A 19,600-nucleotide genomic window follows, 5' to 3' on the forward strand; every position below is an offset into this window, starting at 1 on the left:
ACATCAGGAAAACTCAATGAGGAAACTCTGCAAAACATACCTTTTTGAAAAACTTTCTACTTATATGCCAATTTCTTATTTATTCCTTTTGTTTATTCCAAAGGTTTTTAAGAGCTGAAGAATCCTCAGCCAAATATTTGGTAGACCTGATAGCAAACATTGTTAATTAAAATTTTTCTGAGATATAAAACCTTGATAGATTTAATGATGATCAGAATGACCAAGATTCAATCACTTTTAAATTTTAAACAAATTTATTGGTCTTTTCACAGCTTTCCATAATGGCTTTATTCCTGTGCGCAGAAGCTTTTCAATGTGGTGATTAAATTACTTTTCTTGATGTGTATATGACGATACAACTACTTTCACAAATACTTTAGTGACCACAAATTTAACATAATCTATAAATTTAGTTTCATCTTCAGCCACAAACTATGCTTACCTGAGAAAGAAGACGTGGGTGTACTACTTCTTAAAATTAGCAACTCATTCTTGTGAAGCAAAAAATAAACTGATATCTATGAAGAATAATTAGACCTAGGAGTATATCTTATGTAAGTCTACTTATTTGAACAAATTAAAATGATTGAAACATGAAATCTCTTCTTCTTCTGGCATGTTTACTAGGAAAATACAATAAATTCTTAAATGAGCACTATTTCTTCATACACCTTACCATGTTCCATTGTGAGCCCTATTAGCTAATTTTATTGGAAATTGAAAAAGTAGCATGGTAACATGGCAAACAAATAAGATTAGATGTATTTTTGGTTTTTACCATGAAGTATTTAACAGTCCACCTAAATATTTAAATGGTCTGGCTATCAAACACATTGTATTAGACACTGTGAATACTCTATTAAAATCAAGCTTGCTAGTTTGCCAGCTGAAATAAACTTTGTTTTTCACACAACAAGGATTCATAACAATGCAAGACTAAGAAATAATTTAACCCCTTCAGAACAGGAAGAAGAAATAGAATTACAAGTATTTCTCATCATACCCTCAAGAAATTAATATTTATTATTAAATTTTGTGAGCAACATTTTGTGGTTAAATTTATTTGAGCCTAAATACATAAAGATAATGCAAAATTGACTCTTAATTCTATGTTTTACTAATGATAAATAATCATATATCTTCATGGATTTGGAATGTAGGAACCCAGTAAGATAAGTGTTTGCTGACTGTAAACCAGAGGCACTTCAGAAAATTTCATAATGCATTTCATTTCACTCCAATACATGAAAATGGATAATTTCAGAAGTGTAAGTGAATTACCATAATGATAAATGTTTTTCTCCACTGTGGTATGTAGGAATTATATTTAGACCCTTTTTAATGTCTGTAGTTAATAAAGTTCTTGGATTAACTCTATCACACTTATTATTTACATTATAGTTGTAGAAATAGTTCTGAGTGACATCTGAGACAATTTTAGGACAATTTTCTCCATATTTTTAGTTTTACTTTTGAATAGAACTGGAAGATATGTTTAAGGAAATATTTTTAATCCAGACTTTGTCTGCTTGCAAGGGAGTATTCACCATGATTGTACTTCAAGCAGCAATTCAAGGCAAATACCATTTTCATTCAGAAAAGTTTACAGAATCGCTCTGTGCCTTCGGTGAGGACTGTAGTGAGCACTGGCTGCAAATATAGCCAGGAAAGTGAGTCCCATGGCAAGCACAGAAACATGCTGGTGATTAGCTGAGCAGCACTGACAGCTACTAATTCTATCTTGCACATCCCAGTCAAATTTGTCTTTATATCAAACCCTTTATGCACCACATTGGGTATCAAAAAAGGCTGTCATGGTTAAACCACAGCCCGCAGCCAATCCCCACACAGCCACTCTCTCACTCCCCCACCAGAGGGATCAGAGAGAGAATTGGAAGGGTAAAAGGTAGAAAAGTCATGGGTTGAGATAAAAAGCATTTAATAGGGAAAGCAAAAACCACTCAGGCTTCTGATGGCTGGGTAAGAGTTTGGCCATTATAAAATGTGTGCTTTATTCCCTGTGCTTTATCTACCAAGCATGATGTTTTATGGTCTGGAATATCACCTTGGTCAGTCTGAGTCACCTGTCTGCACTGTGTCTCCTGACAACCACCCAAGCACTCCCAGTCTCCACAGCAGTGTGGTAGTACAAAATGCAAAAAAAGTCTTGCCTTTGTGTAAGCCGTGCACTGTTTTCCACAGAATTCCAAAGTATAGACCCACACTAGTCACTTTGGAGAAAATTAACTCTACCCAGTCAAAACCAGCACAATAATATTCTTTAAAGTCTGTTCCAAAGCCAAGAAGGCTGTGTTAGATTCAGTGGGCTTTGGTCAAGTTTGGTTTTGAAAGTAAAAAAGTTATTCCAAGACAGAAAGAAAACCCACAGTTTTTACCACTGAATTCTAAATCTGTACTTGTTCAACCGTACCTCAGCTGTCTGCATAAATTATTTTTTTTTTTAATGGCTTGCTGAGAACACAGTCTTCATGCTGTTACCATGTATTAAATACAGACTGGAAGCATTTGCCCTGCAAATTTATATATTATTATAATCTCTATTTGTTGTAGGTAATCTTTTCGGCATATAATTTGTCACCTGGAAAATCTGAAATGTTAATCTTTCCATGATACTAATTACTTTAACCATCTTGCCAAAATTAAAGTCTATATATATGTACGTTTTTGCAATTGATAAATTCCCTAAAGACAATAGATTTATTCAGTTACAAATGGGTTTCCACTACACATCTTAGTAATGTAATTAGTCTGACTCATAATCAAATAACTGATTAATCATTACATCTTTTTTCCAAAGTTAATAAGTTATTGTAGATTCATTTTTTATATATCTTTCAAAATAATTGCTTTTTCTATACTATTTCACCAAGCAGCTTGATAAAGATGATGATATTCATATATATACTTTTTCTAAGTTTATTGAAAACAGAGTTCACAATAGGTATTCAAGTCAGGCAAATGATTTGTTGCTTTTAAACTTATTCCATGTACTTCGCAAGAGTGTTGAACATATTATTTTTTGAGTAATAATTCAATGCGCAGACAGCAGGAGTATTTGACTCCTAGAGGTTCTAGAGGAATAGTATAATTACTTTCACTTGTGTCTTAAGAAACGAAGTAGTGTGTGTAAGCCTTTTATTATTCTTTTTCTACTTAATCAAAGCAATTAAACTTATGCTTTAATCATTTACTTGGGTGCTTTGTTTGTAAAGAATTGATATGTCAATATTTTACTGTCTTAAAATGAATGCCTTAATAGACAGCTGTGTTTGTTGCATTCCTGGCCTAGGTAGCTATCATGTGTAAGAGGTGGAATGCACGTAATATACTTGTACATACACACTTACATATTCAGTCTATATAAAATTTACATGCCATTTTCATCTCTGTTCTGAAAGCAATTTAAGTCAAGCCATAATACAGTTCATTTAGACATGGTTCAACATTCTGTGTTTTAAATGGCCTGGGACACTGTGGAGTTCAGTGATGATACCTAACCCAAATGCTTCATTGTTTCTTCCAGAAAAGTATAAAGGTGAGTAGAATACATCCAGTGAATTCTCTTTTTTAATTTTTTTTATGGATATGTAAACATTTTTCTTTTTTTCAGTGGTAGCTTATTTTATATAAGTAACAGGTTCTTGTTCATAATTATATACAACTATATTTTCCCTCTAATTGTGCATTTATGTGTGTGCAAATGATACATAAAATGAAAAGATGGGGGGAGGGATAAATGAATCGACTAATTAAAATGATATTTCACTACATAGACTCCTTGTGTGTTCTTTGGAGTAAGGAGAAGGTTTACAATTAAGTTACTCTTTTTTCGGCAGCAGAAAGCAGTAGGTTTTGCTAGGATTTGAACTTAATACTTTACATCTATGTCTTAAAGTAGTAAAATCCATGCCTCAGTACAACTTCCGCCTTCCATTTGGACTCCCATCTTTCCTATCTGGTTGTCTGTGTCCTCCTATAATGAAGTAATGGAATCCCAAAGTGAAGTAAATGGAATCCTAAACTGAGGTAAATGAGGGTAATAATGGTTCTTTTGATGTCCCTTCCCTATGATGTTTGGGGGACATGAGAAGAGAATTCTTACCCTAGGAGTTTGTTTCAGCAAGTGTAGAATCAAATTCCATTTTCTAGACAAGCTGAAATGACTTGCTAATAATAGAAATTAATTATAAATTAGAAAGACTCCCAAGGCTGATTTCAGACGTACTGAATTAACAAAAGAAAAAGGGAAAAGGGGAAAATGAAACAAGACCTTGAAAATTATAATCTGCATGGCTCTGTGTAACTTTAAATGCTCGATTGAGGGTATGCACTCATGGCTTCCTTCTGGGTATCTGATAAAATCTTGCTCTAACAAAGCACTTACAATTTCTTTTCCCTTGAATTAAAATATGACTTGTAGAGGAATTACTTGTGGTTGAGGGCAAGCATTTCTTCTGTTTCCTTCAGTTAGTGTGTAATCATACAAATTGTGAGTTCTAGTCCGTTTAGCAGTTGTGCTGGACGTATTTGAAATACCTTGATGCTGATGGAAAAGAACTCCTTAACTTTATGGTTTGTTTTTTTGGTTTTGTTTATTTTTTTCTAACCAAAACAAAGTTATTTATAAGAGACCATGAACATAGAACACACAATCAATGCCTTTCTATATAATGTTTTTCAAAATTTCATTTTTATTCATCCCAGAGCACAAGCAACATCAGTGCAATTCCTATTAAACAGATGTTTCTTAAAAAGCAATGACAGAGAATAGAAAGTTTTAGTGTTTAAAAATAGCATTTTTTAAAATTTTTATCTGACAAACACAGATTTTGATACCATATACTGTAGCATATTTACAGTAAATACTGTAGGAGATGAAACTTGAATTTAAAATTCCTACTTTTTCATCATTAGACAAGGGATTCTTTCTAGAGAAAAATCCACTCAGAGGCCTTTTAAGTTGAAATCCCAAACAACCAAGTGAAACCAAAGCACAAAACCCAAGAAAATCTGTAGACAGGTATATATTAATATTTTTGTTAAGAGAAAATGAAAAATAACTCAGCAAATTTTCATTGTTTTACTAATGTGCATTTTCACTATTTTGAGTCACATTTTCAACAGGCATAATGGAATTAAAAAAATAAATTTAATCTATCTTAATCTACTACTAATTTAATATTATCAGTCTTAATCATTACTTATAGTAATATTGAAACATCTTAAAAATGTTTCAGAATTAGTTTACATATATATTAATTATTTCATGGCATAAGATTATTACAGAATTCTACATATGTATAATCTAGACATAATACACTTTATTTATTAGTGGTAATGTCATACTAGAAAACAAGACTTAAAAATTTAAATTTTCTGTAGAAAACATTGATTGAAAGTTTTTCATTAAAAAAACAGATTAAACGTATTGAGCAGAAAACACTGTGTTTGGCTTAAAAATATGTGTTCCTGGCCTTTTTTTTTCTTTGTTAAGGGAATTCACCTTACCACATTTAGTTTAAATGGGGTTCATTATACTGTTCAACTCTGTAAATTGCTTTGCAGCCTACCAAGAACTTTTTGGGCTCTGAAATTTTCTGTGCAGTTGCAGAATTTCTCCTGTGCTATAATCCAGGTTCTTCTCATCTGCTCCATTCTTTTGATGAAATTTCTTGATAAAAGTCCGTATTATGGTGTGCACAGGTGTTACTATGTTCTTCTGTTGTAATTCAAACTAAGTCTTATGAAATACTTCCACAGTGTTTTATAGTCTAGAGTTTGTTTCTGATTTGTTACATGTGTAACATTATTTATAATGCCATGTAAAATTCCAGTCATTCATACTTGAGAAGCAGAATGAATGCAGAGAATAAGAAGTGCAGAGAAGAAATATCATACACATACGGAAATAACCAATTAGATAAAAGATGAATCTTCCAGATGAAATGAGAAGAGTATATTTCTTTTTTCTTTAAACCTAACAAAATAAATTCTGAAAGAAAAATGACTGCTGTTTGCAAATGCATCTGGCTTGTGTTCATAAAAGAATAAGAAGAGCTATTTCATAAAACACTCAATTGACAGAAGAGAAACATTTGTATATTGAACCTTTTGAAAAATGTCTGAGGAAACTGTAGTAAGGAAAGTAAAGTAGGTGGTCTTTAAGAAGGTACAATTTTAGTTTTTAAAGAGATAATATGGTAATCCTCAATGTGAGTGAAAAGATTCAACGACTTAGGAGGCTCCTTCCACTTGTGTACTGCTGGAATTTCAAACTATAAGACTACTTCTGGGTGAAAGTTATGCTTTTCAAGTAATTCTAGTGAAAACAGCTTTAGGATAGAGAAGTTTTGAACTGTTTCCTGTTTAACAGAAGAAAGAATTTTTCAAAGAGGTGACTTTGTAAAGAGAAAAGCCTCAAATTTCAAAGCTTCAGCATTTTTTTTCAAACCTTTAACATAAAATTTCAGCAAGAAAATATGTAAATAATCTGTATTATTCCAATAATAATTTTGACATAGTTTGCACAAAGTTGCAAAAGGACCACAGATGGATGAAGTAATAAATGAGTTACTTAATGCATAAGGAAAAATGGAATACCTGATTGTGTTTTGTCACGTAAAAATAGGTTAAATTCATCAGGCAAGTTATTGCTTGTGAATTATTCACAATGTTCTACTGGCTGTAATTTTTTTTGCATTTAATTACAAGGGGCTACAGATTACTTAGAGGTCTTGTAATGCATGTGCATGACTGCCAAGACCACTAATGGAAATTGCATACCATTGCTGAGAGAAAAGTATACACTTCAGTAATTACATGTGGTACTCTAAATGCAGATGCAAAAGTAATTATCATAAACTGGTGCTCTGCATATTGGAATGCTGTATTGGCTCAATACATTAGCTTTCACTTCCGAAGATCATCAGGACTCAATGTGTAGTTAGTTCTCTCATGAAATATAATTGAAGGTCTCCAAGTAGCTTCCTTTTGTTCTTGTGCTCTCTGAGTAGTTCCACAGGGCGTGCTACAGGCAGTATTGCAAGGCTGAAAAGAGTGATATTGGCTAGCACTTAAGTATTTTGGTAGAATTTTAAAGAAAAGTCATATGACACTTGGCTTTAGCTACTCTTATTTTTCACATTTTCTCTACCACTAAAATTTATATAGCAGAGCAAGGTCACTTAAATTCTCAAGAGGTTTATTCTTCTGAAATTTCAGTAACGGTGAAGCCTTGAAACTCTGACCTTGTGAAGAGATGAGCAAACGAAAAATACATAAAGGGAAAAAATTATGTGTCAGAGGTAGGATTGGATATCCAACAGGGCTATGACCTGCAGGACTCGGTGATTCCTGGCTGTAAAATAGTTTGAATTTATGACCTTTGATGGTGGCAATGCTCTAAACATGACTGAAACTCGGAAATTTCAGCATTTCTCCAAAATATATGATGAAAATGAATATGTTCAAAGATATTTGGTCTTTCTGTATAGTTGCACACAGTTAGTGCATTTCCTGGTATATATATGCTTTATGCAGCACCTTTATTGCTGCATGGAGCTAGCCTGCCTTTTTTTCCCTTCATTTTGGTCTTTTGACACTGTCTTGAATCTCAGATTAACTCTTGACTTTTCTCAACTCACCTCATCCTTAAAATAACTTCAAAGAGATACTTCAAACTTAAGAAATATGGTTAGCATTAATGTCTCAGATCACTCCTAGATCCATGAGGTATGAAGATTGTTTTGTGCATATGGATGTTTCCAGTCTCTGGGCTTTGCCTGGGTCTGTGAAAGTTTATGATCTTTCTTTTCTCCTCATCTTCTTGCAGTTTTTCCTGAAGGCTCACTTAAATATTGACTATTTGCCAGTTTCTTCTCCTTCTGATCTGCAGCTTACATATAGTTACCTCTCCCAGCTTTCTGTACTGATTACTTTTGTAACTTTATACATCCTGATAGGCCTAAGTTCAAGACTCTAAGTTTCATCAGTCTACTGTATTCCCATGGATTCTTGAATCATCATCTGCTGGCTTGTTGCCCTGAAAACTCAGCTTTTTGAGCCTGCTGACATAGTTTTCTAAAGACTTTCCCAGAACAGTAAATGTAAACAAAGATATGTGTACATTCTTTCTTATACACGTCTTTGATAGACATCTCTCATAGCCAGTGCAGTTGGGAAGGTGTTATCCTGACTATCCAATCCCTGGCCATGGTCAGAAACCTATAAATTGTGAGAGAAGAAATAAAGTTCTCTCTTCCTTTAACCACACCTCGAGCTGTGTCTGTGTGACTCATTTCATGTCCAGCTTCAACAATGGCTGATGTCAAAATACTGCAGCTATATTTCTGACTTCCAAATTTCAAGTCAGGGCCAAAAAAATAGTTAAAGGTTTCTAATTTGTTGCAGTTCTGTATAAGACTTCTAGAAGTTCTGCTCTTCATGAGGTTACACCTTTCCTCAAACTCTTCATTCAGAGTCATCTTCTCATCTTCACTTATTTGTATGTTGTTAAAAAGTGGTAACAAGACACATTGCAATAACTGGGAAAATAGCATTTTTGTCCCTCTCTTATTAAACTGAGTCAGTTTCTCTCCTTATATATCTCATATTTTATCTTAAATGTTTTAGGTTTGCTGTTAATAAGGGCTAAAAAGGGTATTCAGTAGGATGCAGGTTGCTAAGAAGCTACATACATGCCTGAAATTAGATGGAAGTTTTACTGAGCTGCAGTCAGCTGCAGCATACTTCATCTGACCAAAATGCATGACTGTTTATACAGAGGTCTACATAGAATTCCAGAGCCTCCCATGAGAATCAATGAGAAGGCCCAGAAAGAGCAATCCTGTCATTAAGCAATCGGAAAATGCAAGCAAATACTTATTCTCGTGCATCAGCAATCGGAGTGGTTGGTGTGTATATGTGTATTTGTATAAAGCATTGCTTACCAGCATCAGGAACTGTTTAAGTAAGTATCCTATTCATGTCAAATATTAAAATTAAGGAGTTTTCTGTAAGGGTTACTTATGATTATTTACCATCTGCTCACAAGTAAATTCATTGCCATGAAGATTTAACCAAATAAAGAAGTTAACCTGTTACAAGTGATGAACTACTGTAATTAGCTGTGTCTGAAATACAAAATTAGAGAGAACATTTTGTTTACCTAATAGCTGTTAAACTGGCTGAAGAAGTGATTGTTTTGCATGATACATGTGACTAAAAGAAATTGTATCAAACTGATTCAGAGATTAAGTGTGTTGAGGGAATGGAAGTGCATTGTGTACATGTTGTGTCAGGCACCGTCATGTAGGTAGTGCAAAACCACAGAGCCTACAGATATATTTATATAAATGCACTAGGTATTTTCCACTTCTATCAATGAAAATTGACAGGCTAAGAATGTAAATAGGAAAGGTAAATTTGTGTATGCAGCAAATTAACAATGAAGATTTACTGTTGTTAACACTATTAATTAAGTATTTTGCATGGTCCTCTTTTTATCTTAGAAAACAGTAACACCAAGCATTTGTTCCTGGTTTTAACCATATTAACAGACTTCTATCTACATAGTTTTTAGTTAATAATTTTGGGCTGAAGAATTTCTTCACAATTATTCCATCTGCTTCCTTGGGTTTCAATGACATAATTGATTATGAATGAAATTATTTTTAAAACATTAAAATGTGTTTTCAGTGAAAAGGACACAAAATGAAAACAGTAGCTTCTCTTCAGAGCTATGCATAAGGAAAACAGTAAGTGCATTAGCAGCGCTGACATATAAGAAAAAGGGTCTTAAGAGTAAGGACAGGATAGACAGAGTTAAGGTGACAGCAAGCATGTACTCTTACGTAAGCATCTTCTGAAGTGTCAGACCTGTACTGTAGCTGGAGCACCAGACTGAAATTCATAAGCCCTTCTTCTGCTTAAGGAAAATCTCTGAGTATCTGAAGCTGAACAGAGAATGAAATAAGACCATTACAACTGGAGAAGTTGCAGACGAGGACCCATATTCACATCTTTTACACATCTACATATTAGATATGCTCTGCAAAAATCTTAAATCTTTGATTCTTAAAAAAAGAAAAAAAAATATATAAAAAAGAAGAAAGTATCACCCATTCTGGAACATATACATTAAAATGAAGAGTTTTTTCTAATTAAAGCTAGAAGCATTGGTGACCATTTCTCCATTTTCTCCTTCCAAGGAATATCACATGGAGGAGAGGTTAATTGGGCTGTACTGACGTCCTCTGGAAACTCAGTGATGTCCGCATAAACACTAAAGCTCTTAGGATTGTCTTAGGACTTTTGTTTCTTAGTGTTGGCTTTAGGACAACTGTCCATGCTTTGAGGCTGCTTCAAATCAATGGTGTTGGAACAGGATGAAAAATGAAGTGATTTACAAAGGAGAATACCACCATTTTTGCTGTTATGTCAAATCTTGCACTGAGTTGTTTTGGGATTTTTTTTTTCTTTTTACCCCTTAACCTTTTGGCATAAATGACAATGTCACTTGCAGTTAAAGCAGAACACTTTGACATAGCTGACATCAGGTTTCCTTAATGCTTGATCAGCCTGGAAAGTATACAGAAACTGGCATGTCTGGGGAAGTGTATGACTGCTGAGGGATACTATTCCCTGGATACCTGTTACAGAGTGCTAATGTCAGTGTCAACAAGGAAGCTTTTAAATATCAGAATTACACAAAAATAAAATGTGAATTATGTCTTAGGACAGATAGTTTGGACAGAATATCACTAATGGTTGTGTCTTTTCTTTTTTCCTTAGGCATATTAGTCACCTCAAAATTATAATTTGTTTAGATTTCAGATAAATTACATAGCTTTATTTGAATAACCATTAATTTATTTTTATTTTTTTTTAACACAGCAAGTTATTTATTTATTTAATATTTTTCTACTGTGTAGCTTAATTTGGCTATCAACAGCTGAGAGTTAAATCAATATATTCCAGGTAGGAATGCTGATTCCATTAACAGACATGATTAATAAATGGTAATATGAAAAGAAGAATGTGAAATTATGTAGCTGAGGCAATCTCCACACAGCAACATTTTAAATATTGTTTGAAAAACAGGAATTCATAGATTAGGTAAGTGTGATAAAATATTCTTTTCAAGTATGATTAAATAAATTTTTGTATGCATTCATATATTCTCTTCCGTACAGAGTAATAGATTAAGATGTGTCTAAGTATGCATGCAAACAAGAGTAAATGAGTTTTCAGATCTGTCAAACACTTCTTCCTTGTTGCTTCAGGATTCTTTTTGTATGTTACCCTTTGTACTTTGAGTTAAGGTAGTTGGGTGTGCCAGCTTTTGTGGGGGTATTAGGGGGGCAGAATATTTATCAGAATAGAATATCAATTATTCTGAAACTTCCCTTGAAGTGGAAATTGTCACCAATAAATTATTTGAAACAATCAGATTTTATTTCTTAATGATAGTGTCTTTTTTCAGAATATTATGAGAAATGAACATAACCTTTAGCATACAAAATTATCTTCTGAATGAAACATGCTGCCACAAAAATTAAATCAAAATTAAGCCACTTTAGTTTTTTCTTGAAACATAGATCAACTTCTAGTACAAATTATTTTATTTTCTGTTACAAATAATGTTTCTAAGCATTATCAGACCCCATGTATGGGTCATTGACCGATTTTCATCTTCTAGAATGTTTGCATGGAGATGTTCATTTTGGTCTTACTCAAAGACACTCTTCTCACCTAGTTTCAGATGACCTCCATATGAAAATCTACATGTGATCAAATTGGTTAGTCTCCCTGTAAAGGCAGGGAAGAGAACAGACATTCCTCTCCAGAGCACTTCATCTCACAATGTGTAAAATGAAGCTCACCTTAAAACCTTTCTGTTTGTCTCTACTGACTGGCGTGTAGGTGTCCAGGTGTTGGTGGGGGGACAGTGGTGGGGTCTGGGATGGGAAGGGTGTGATGTGCCTGTAGGGATGGCCTCTGTGACAAGAGAGACCAGGGCAGCCAGCCAGCTCCACAAGGATCCCACCACAGAGAACAGCTGAGTCCATCAGCCATTTTCCCATACCTGGCAGGATGAAAATTTTATTTTATTTGGCTTTCTTATTATGTTTTCTGTAGTTCACAAATCACTTACTACCAGTGGTGTTTGTAGTATTATTCCAGCATTCTTACTATATTTGTATATCTGTTATATTGTTATGTTTTAGATTTCTAATAAATATATAATTTATATATTTGTATATTTTTACTATATACTAGAGGAATTGTAAAATTAAAAAAATGCAGAGTTGTTCAGTTGTGAGTTTATATGCCTCATGAACTAGTTTAGCTAAAAGATTATCTCTATAATTTGAATTGGAATGAACTTTTGTTTTCCTATGTTCCTCTACAATACAAATGCAGAGTGATGAAGCTTACACCCCAATTATGTTTTACAATGTTGACCGTGAAAACTTCATTGTAATTGTAATGTCAGATAATTTCCAAGAACATGGTTCTGATTCAAAACAATGTGACCAGCTGCAGAAAGGCAGGACTCTGCCAAAACCTGTCACTTTTCATTTGGTCACTACTTCCAACAGAGCTGTTCCTCATTTTATCTCTGTTTTAGGGTTTTCCTTCATGAAATTTGGCTTCTTGCAGTGTGAAAGCTCCATGAAGTATCTGCATGTCAGCAGATCCAGCTGAGGATTGTGCCTTTCCACATAATCTGTTACCAAAACGGTGTGAGTGAAGACATGATCAAACGTCTTTTTCTGGAGAGGTTAACGCAACTCTGCATAAAAATGTGAGTTATGACCCACAACTGGAGGTTTGGACAACTTCATTTCAGCTGGTGCACATGGCAATTTGTAGGTGGCTCCAGATCAAATTGTCTGACCAGTGCGCTGACCAGGAAAGGACACGCTCCTGGGTTCCAGGCCTATAGCTCTACTGCCATAAGGGCAGTAATTTCCAGCAGAAAGTGGTAACAAACAGTATTTAAAAATAGCATCAGAAATAATATTACTTATAATTTAATATAATAACATTAAAATATTTATTATATTATGTTAATTATATTCTAATAAAATAATTATGTTTAATATAATAATTTAATTTCAAGAAATATTTGCTACACATTTGCTACACAATGAACACATACCTGAACTTTTGAAATTTTTTATTAAACTCAGAAATGAAACATCTATCTCACTTTTCTTTTGACAATTTTTTCACTTACTTTTGAATTTCCTTTGCTGCATGCAGGAGTAAAACCCCAAAGCAGGTTAGTCTGAATTTCTCCAGTTTCATTACAAAAGTTTTGTGCAGATCTAGCTAAAATCTTTGGTTTAGAACTATAATGATTAATGTCTTGAGCCACAGAGAGTGGAGATCTGAGCCAGAAAGAGAAGAGAATGGAAAACTCAGAAACAAATGGGACACACAAAATTGAATACAATTCCTGACCCCAAACCTGCTGAAAGATTCTTTTCACAGTTTGATATTTCATATTCCTTCTCCCTTTCTTAAAACTTTAGAAACCAATAGTACTTAATATTCCCGACAATGGAAAACTCTTCCTTCATCTCATATAATCTCAGATATTAGTGAGTGAAGGAGAATTGGTCTGGGTTTTTTTTATTTCTCTGCATTGTTTTTCTTACACTCTCACACTTATAATATATTGCCAGCTATAATAGAATTCTTAAATGTATTAAATTAGAGTTAGGTATGAAGCATCTTATTTTTGAATTATTTGAATTAAATGTCTCGTTTCAGAATGCATACCATCACCATATCTTTTCATATGTTAGTGCTGGAAAGTAAATGGATTTAAAACTGTGTTAGAGAAATGCAAATAAGTTCATCTTGGCTAATATCTTGCTTGTTTTACAATCAATATGTTTACTGACTTATAAAATTATCTCAAGAAACAAACAAAACTACAGGATATCTAGATGATAGATCTAATACAAGCCAAGCAAAACTCTCTGGCCTAAATATCTCCGTCATTAGTGAGATTAAACTGCATGCCAAAGAAAAAGATATAATGGTTGTATGTTGTTTTCAGTTTTGAGAAAGAAATTATCTGCATCGCATCTGCAATTAAATCAAAATAAATAATTATTGAAAGAACTAATGACCACCATCTGGTCCCAGTACAAGTAGTGTACAGATCTACAATCAGTTCATAGGTACATACTGAAGCTGCTTGCGAAAAAGTTGTATTTTTCTTTAGGTACTATCAGCTTTGGATTCTGTGGATATTTGCTATATGGGTGTAGTAAATACAGTAGGAAGAAGTGACTAATATTTTTATTCAATAGACATTATATTAATAAAAAACAATTTAAAAAAAATTAAATATAATATTTTATTGTAATGACATTTGAAAAAAACACAAGTCTGTTTTAGGCTAATATCATTTTTAAAAGCTGAAACAGGAAAGTTGGCTGCTTATAATAAAGGCCAATGAAACAAAATGCAATATTTCAGGAAGAGGAAGATTTTTTCCATGAGGTGATCAAAGTCATTATCCAGGATGTAACTGAGTCAGTGAGGATTTTCTCTTCTGCTTGAGATGACAGAAACCCTCAAGACTCCTCTTTAACCTTTCCACTCCTCCTGCCTCAATTGCCACTCTATTTTCTGAGCTGAGCAAAGGTTGGTCTCGGTTCTGCCGATGCACCTCTATTTGATTAGGAGGGTTCAAAAGCTGAGTGGCTTATTTAAGAGAGACTGGATTCTGCAGCTGGATGCAGACAATACCTTTCTGGAAGGTCAGAGAATTAGTTTCCTGTGACTGCTCCAAATCAAGCTGAAAGTGTGTCTGACCAGTCTTCTACCTCTGAGGAGATTGCCCACCCATCAGGCAACACAGTAAACAAACAGCCAAGGAATAACTTTAAACATTGCACAGGAAAGGATTTAGCAAAAGATGCCTCTGTGAAAATAACCTATTGATATTAAAGTTAATAGGATTAAAGAAATACTAATCCTCCTATCTGGCATAATGGATGACCCTTGGATGATGTTTCAAAGCAAGAAGGGATTGTAGGAGAACATTGGTCAGACTGAGGAACAAGGCTGCAATCCACTCAAGCATTACTGCAGAGGAAAATTAAAATCTGCCCAGAATGAATAGAAAAAGTTACAGAAAACAGAAATCTTCGTGTCTGTGGCCAGAAAGGTGTACTACAGCAATTTCTATGTTGCAGTTTTATTTATATTTACATTTGCTAAGTGGATCTTAGTTTTGGCAGGCCATGTAAGGGAAAATGAAACTAGCCATAGTAGTAAAGTTACATGCATCTCATGTGAACTCCTGCATAAAGAAAAAGACCTTGAAGAATGAAAATAAAAAAGAACTCTGCATAATCTTTGAAAACAGAACCTTATTTTTTTATAATATGCTGTGAATGAAAATTGGAAATATATTTAGCAACTCATGCACAGTACTTTCTGTGGTGTCCAGACTGGGGGGAAAAAAAAAGGCTATAGATAACAGCAATATAGAATTAATCTATTCTTTAAGCTACCTGTGTGATCAATTACAGTGCAACCTGCTCAGTTAGCTTTTCAATTACCAAGAGGGCTGTTTTTCCTAGCTTGCCATGTCGCTTGAATGATTTATTTCCAATATACCACATTGATTTCCAATAAATTTGTCCTTTGAATTAATTGGAAACATAAAATAATGGCAATAGTTTCTGCTTTCTTAGGTGTTTTGAGGCTTTATTTGTGAGTATTTATATTGTATTCATATATTAAGAAAGGGAAATATCAGAAAGAGGAAGATGATTGTGAAAGAGATTTAAACAGAGAGATGGAGACATTAAGGAAGAAGGTCAAAGCCATGTTGGTGAGAAGACAGAAAGAAAAGGAAATATATTAGTGATGTGACATGGTGATCACACACATAAGGCAGGGCTGTGTGATAGCTCAGGAACAGCATTCTCCAGAGTCTGAGCCCAGCTGGCTTCTGCCTCTTGTCCACACATTTTTCTGCCTGAGTGCCTGGTGCTTGCAGAGGAAGTGCCCACACACTACACACAGACAGGCACAGCCTGTGCCATGGCAAGCAAGCCCACCTGCACCTACAGATATTGAATCCTGCATGCTCTGGAAAGGGAGCCAGCCAAAACTGAGCACCTTCTGTACTGTGCTGTGCACAGTGGATAAAGCATTTTCAGCAGGTGCTGGGAGCACCAGGGAGTTCCTTCCTGCATCCACGTTTGTGGTGAAATCACAGACCTGCAACATCCTTGGACTGGTGCTTATAGTTCACACATGATGTGCAAAAGGTAGTTTCTTCTCTAGAATTATTTTTGTAGAGAGCATGTGTGGGTTACATTTCTGCTATTTTTCCCCCTGCCTTTCTGACATCTACAGTACATCTACCTTGGTGCTTGTTTCTCAGCAACAGCACACTAAGAGGATTGTATTTGCCACTTACAATTTACTCCCTCTTCAAGAAGTAGAGTTCCTTCTAAAGTGGACCATGATAGCAGTGTTCCTTCTTCTACTTTACACATTTTTTCTCGCAATCAAACTAAACACTGAAAAATTGTCATTGAGGACTGGAGATATGCAGGATATTGCAGTTAGCTAATTTTTTTTCATGCACAAAAGTGCAACAAGTACACTTCTGATTAAGTTGGTTTGATTTTTACAGACTTGTATTTTGTAGAACATTCTGAAGAAGATAAATTAGTTGGACATTTATTACTCACACAAATTTATTCATAAAGGGAAGAATATTGGACTTTTCATTTTTTGCAGTGTAGAAAATAGGCAAAGATTTCTATACATTGCATCTCAGAAAGATGAATTCTGCTTTTAATGGCCTTCCTTCCTTCCTTCCTTCCTTCCTTCCTTCCTTCCTGCCTTCCTGCCTTCCTGCCTTCCTGCCTTCCTGCCTTCCTGCCTGCCTGCCTGCCTGCCTGCCTGCCTTCCTGCCTTCCTGCCTTCCTGCCTTCCTGCCTTCCTTCCTGCCTGCCTGCCTGCCTGCCTGCCTGCCTTCCTGCCTGCCTTCCTGCCTTCCTTCCTGCCTTCCTTCCTGCCTGCCTTCCTTCCTTCCTGCCTGCCTCCCTCCCTCCCTTCCCCCCAGCCTTTCTACTGTACCCAGAACTCCAGTACAGCTGGATTTTGCCTGTATTTTTACTCTGTTGCTGATCTATTCTTATAAAAGTATCTTGCTGTCTATGTAAACACCAATTCTCTTCTCAACAGCTGCAGAACATGCTCTCATTTGGGAAAGGATCACATGTAAAGACCAAGTATGTTACACGTGTGCTCTTCACAAGGGAGATTTCTGTAACTGCCTTGTTTTGAATTCTATTGTTTCCTTATATTGATAATGATACATAAACCTTGTTTTTCAAAATTTATCTTAAATTCAGAATTCTGTAATTATGCATTTTATCAATTAATCTCCACTTGTTCAGTTTCCTTACAGAGGCATTATGTCCAGTGGAAATAACAAGTAATTGGAGATTGCCATGCAGAGTATAGAAAATGTCAAAATTGAATGGATCACTTAGTCTTTGTCATTTCCTGCAATTTGGAGATTTTGTTACTTTATTTTTTTTAAAATAGATTTTTAATATATATTTCCCCAATAAAAAGGAAAAGACAACTAACAAATGCCCTCAAATGCATTAGGAAAATTGATTTAGTAGAAGCCCTAGAATATGTGTCTCTAGCCAGACATAGATTATCTTCATTCATATCTTAAAGGCCAATTGAAAAAGGAAATGCTCTATCATGAGTCTGAATGCCTGAATACCACTTTCAAGCAAAAAACTGCTGTTGAATCTGTTTGTCCTTTATTTTGGTATGTTAATCTATTTTCCTTTTTTTGAACAGAAAAAATATCTTAAATGCTTTGGTAAAAGCTGAACATATTTTGGTTTGGATATACTAGTGCACCAGGACATAGAATCAGAGAATGATAATCTTATTTTGGTTGAAAGGGACCTTAAAGATCATCTAGTTCTGACCATGCTCAATCCAGATACTTCACACCCCAGTCCTTACTAATACATTAGTAGTACAGAACCCCAAGCTTGACTTCATCTATTAAGTGGTAACATCCTAGACACCCACACCTACAAAAGACTCCTCTATCCCTGTAATAAGGAGCTAGGGTGAGAAGCTGGTCCAACACAAGTCACCATATTCTGGATGAGAAGCCATTTTTTGTGGCCATTGTCTGAAAGGCAAGCTTCCTCTCCTTCTTATTGCAAATTAACTTTTGAATTACTTTAATTTCCCTGGGATGGATGCCTCCAACACAATCAAAAATTCATAAAGACCATGCTATGTAGCACTAGCATGAAAATAAGGATGTCTTAGTCTTACCTCTATCACTGTATTAGCTGAGAAAAGATGTCTGATTCTAAGCTCTCTTGAACAGCATTTGCACTTGTGCTCTGTATTTTTGAGTATAGAAAAATGATAGGTGGCCTTTAAGTGCAACCTGCTCAGAACAGCAAGTAACACAGTAAGGTCAAAGCCCTCATTTTTCTTTTGCTCTGTGGACATCCACAGGGTAAACAGCAGAGAGGATTCCCATCACTTTGTCAGCTTCCTTGCTGCCAGCCAGCGCAACAACTGTCGCAGCAGTGCAGAGACAGAAACTGGCGAACACTTTGTAGGAAACAAGCAGCAGGCTAAACTATTTCACAGCTTATTCACTACTCACTTCTTACTAGAAAATATGATGATGATGGTCATTTTGAAAGCCATGATATTCAGCATATTTCATATTTATTCTTTTATGTGAGTACAGGTCTTCTTTCCTGGTGAGCCAGCAGACAAGAGTTGGGTACAAAACATAAAATGAATGCAGCTGTGTCTAAAGTGGTGTCTGTTAACCATTGCTCAGCCCGGGTTGAACTGATATTTCCGATATTCTGGTCTTGATTTGACCTTCAAACACTGTTTTGAGCCACTGTAGAGGGAGATTTTAAGGTTTTGGTTTTATGTTAAGCCATTTCCCACCACCCCTTTTATTTCAGTCTTTCTTTTTGTACTCTTTCCTGTCCTTGTCTTGTGTACCACCAGAAACCTATAGCAGGAGGCTCTGTGGAGATGGGAAGGGAGTTCTATAACTACTGCTTTGACAGCAGATACTATTTCCACGTGGAACCCTGATGTCAATACGGAGTGTGCAGCACTCAGGCTGCACCAAGTGACAGAAAAAGGTATCACATGAAAAAAGATACTACTTCATTTACAGATAAATGGCTCTTTTTCTGTGACAAATTTTGGTATTGTATTGTTCTTTCAGGCATCTGATTTGTTATGATCTTATGCAAGATATTGTTTATTAACTGTCTTTTCTGCACAGTTTCTAATATTTAATATAATGAGCTTTTGCTCTGAGACACTGATTCATGGTTGTCTATGCACTTTATTACTAAATACTTTCTTACAATCAAATATAGGTAAAGAAAGGGCGCTAAAAAAAAAAATAAATAAAAATCCAAGCCTCAACTATGACAGGCAGAAAAATGATGGAGACAGACTCAACATATTAAATTCCAAAGAGCCACACTTTTTCAAATATAAA

Source organism: Pseudopodoces humilis, chromosome 1 (assembly GCF_049639895.1).
Source record: "Pseudopodoces humilis isolate 2021_Gansu_Grassland_sample_001 chromosome 1, ASM4963989v1, whole genome shotgun sequence".
Lineage (NCBI taxonomy): Eukaryota > Metazoa > Chordata > Aves > Passeriformes > Paridae > Pseudopodoces > Pseudopodoces humilis.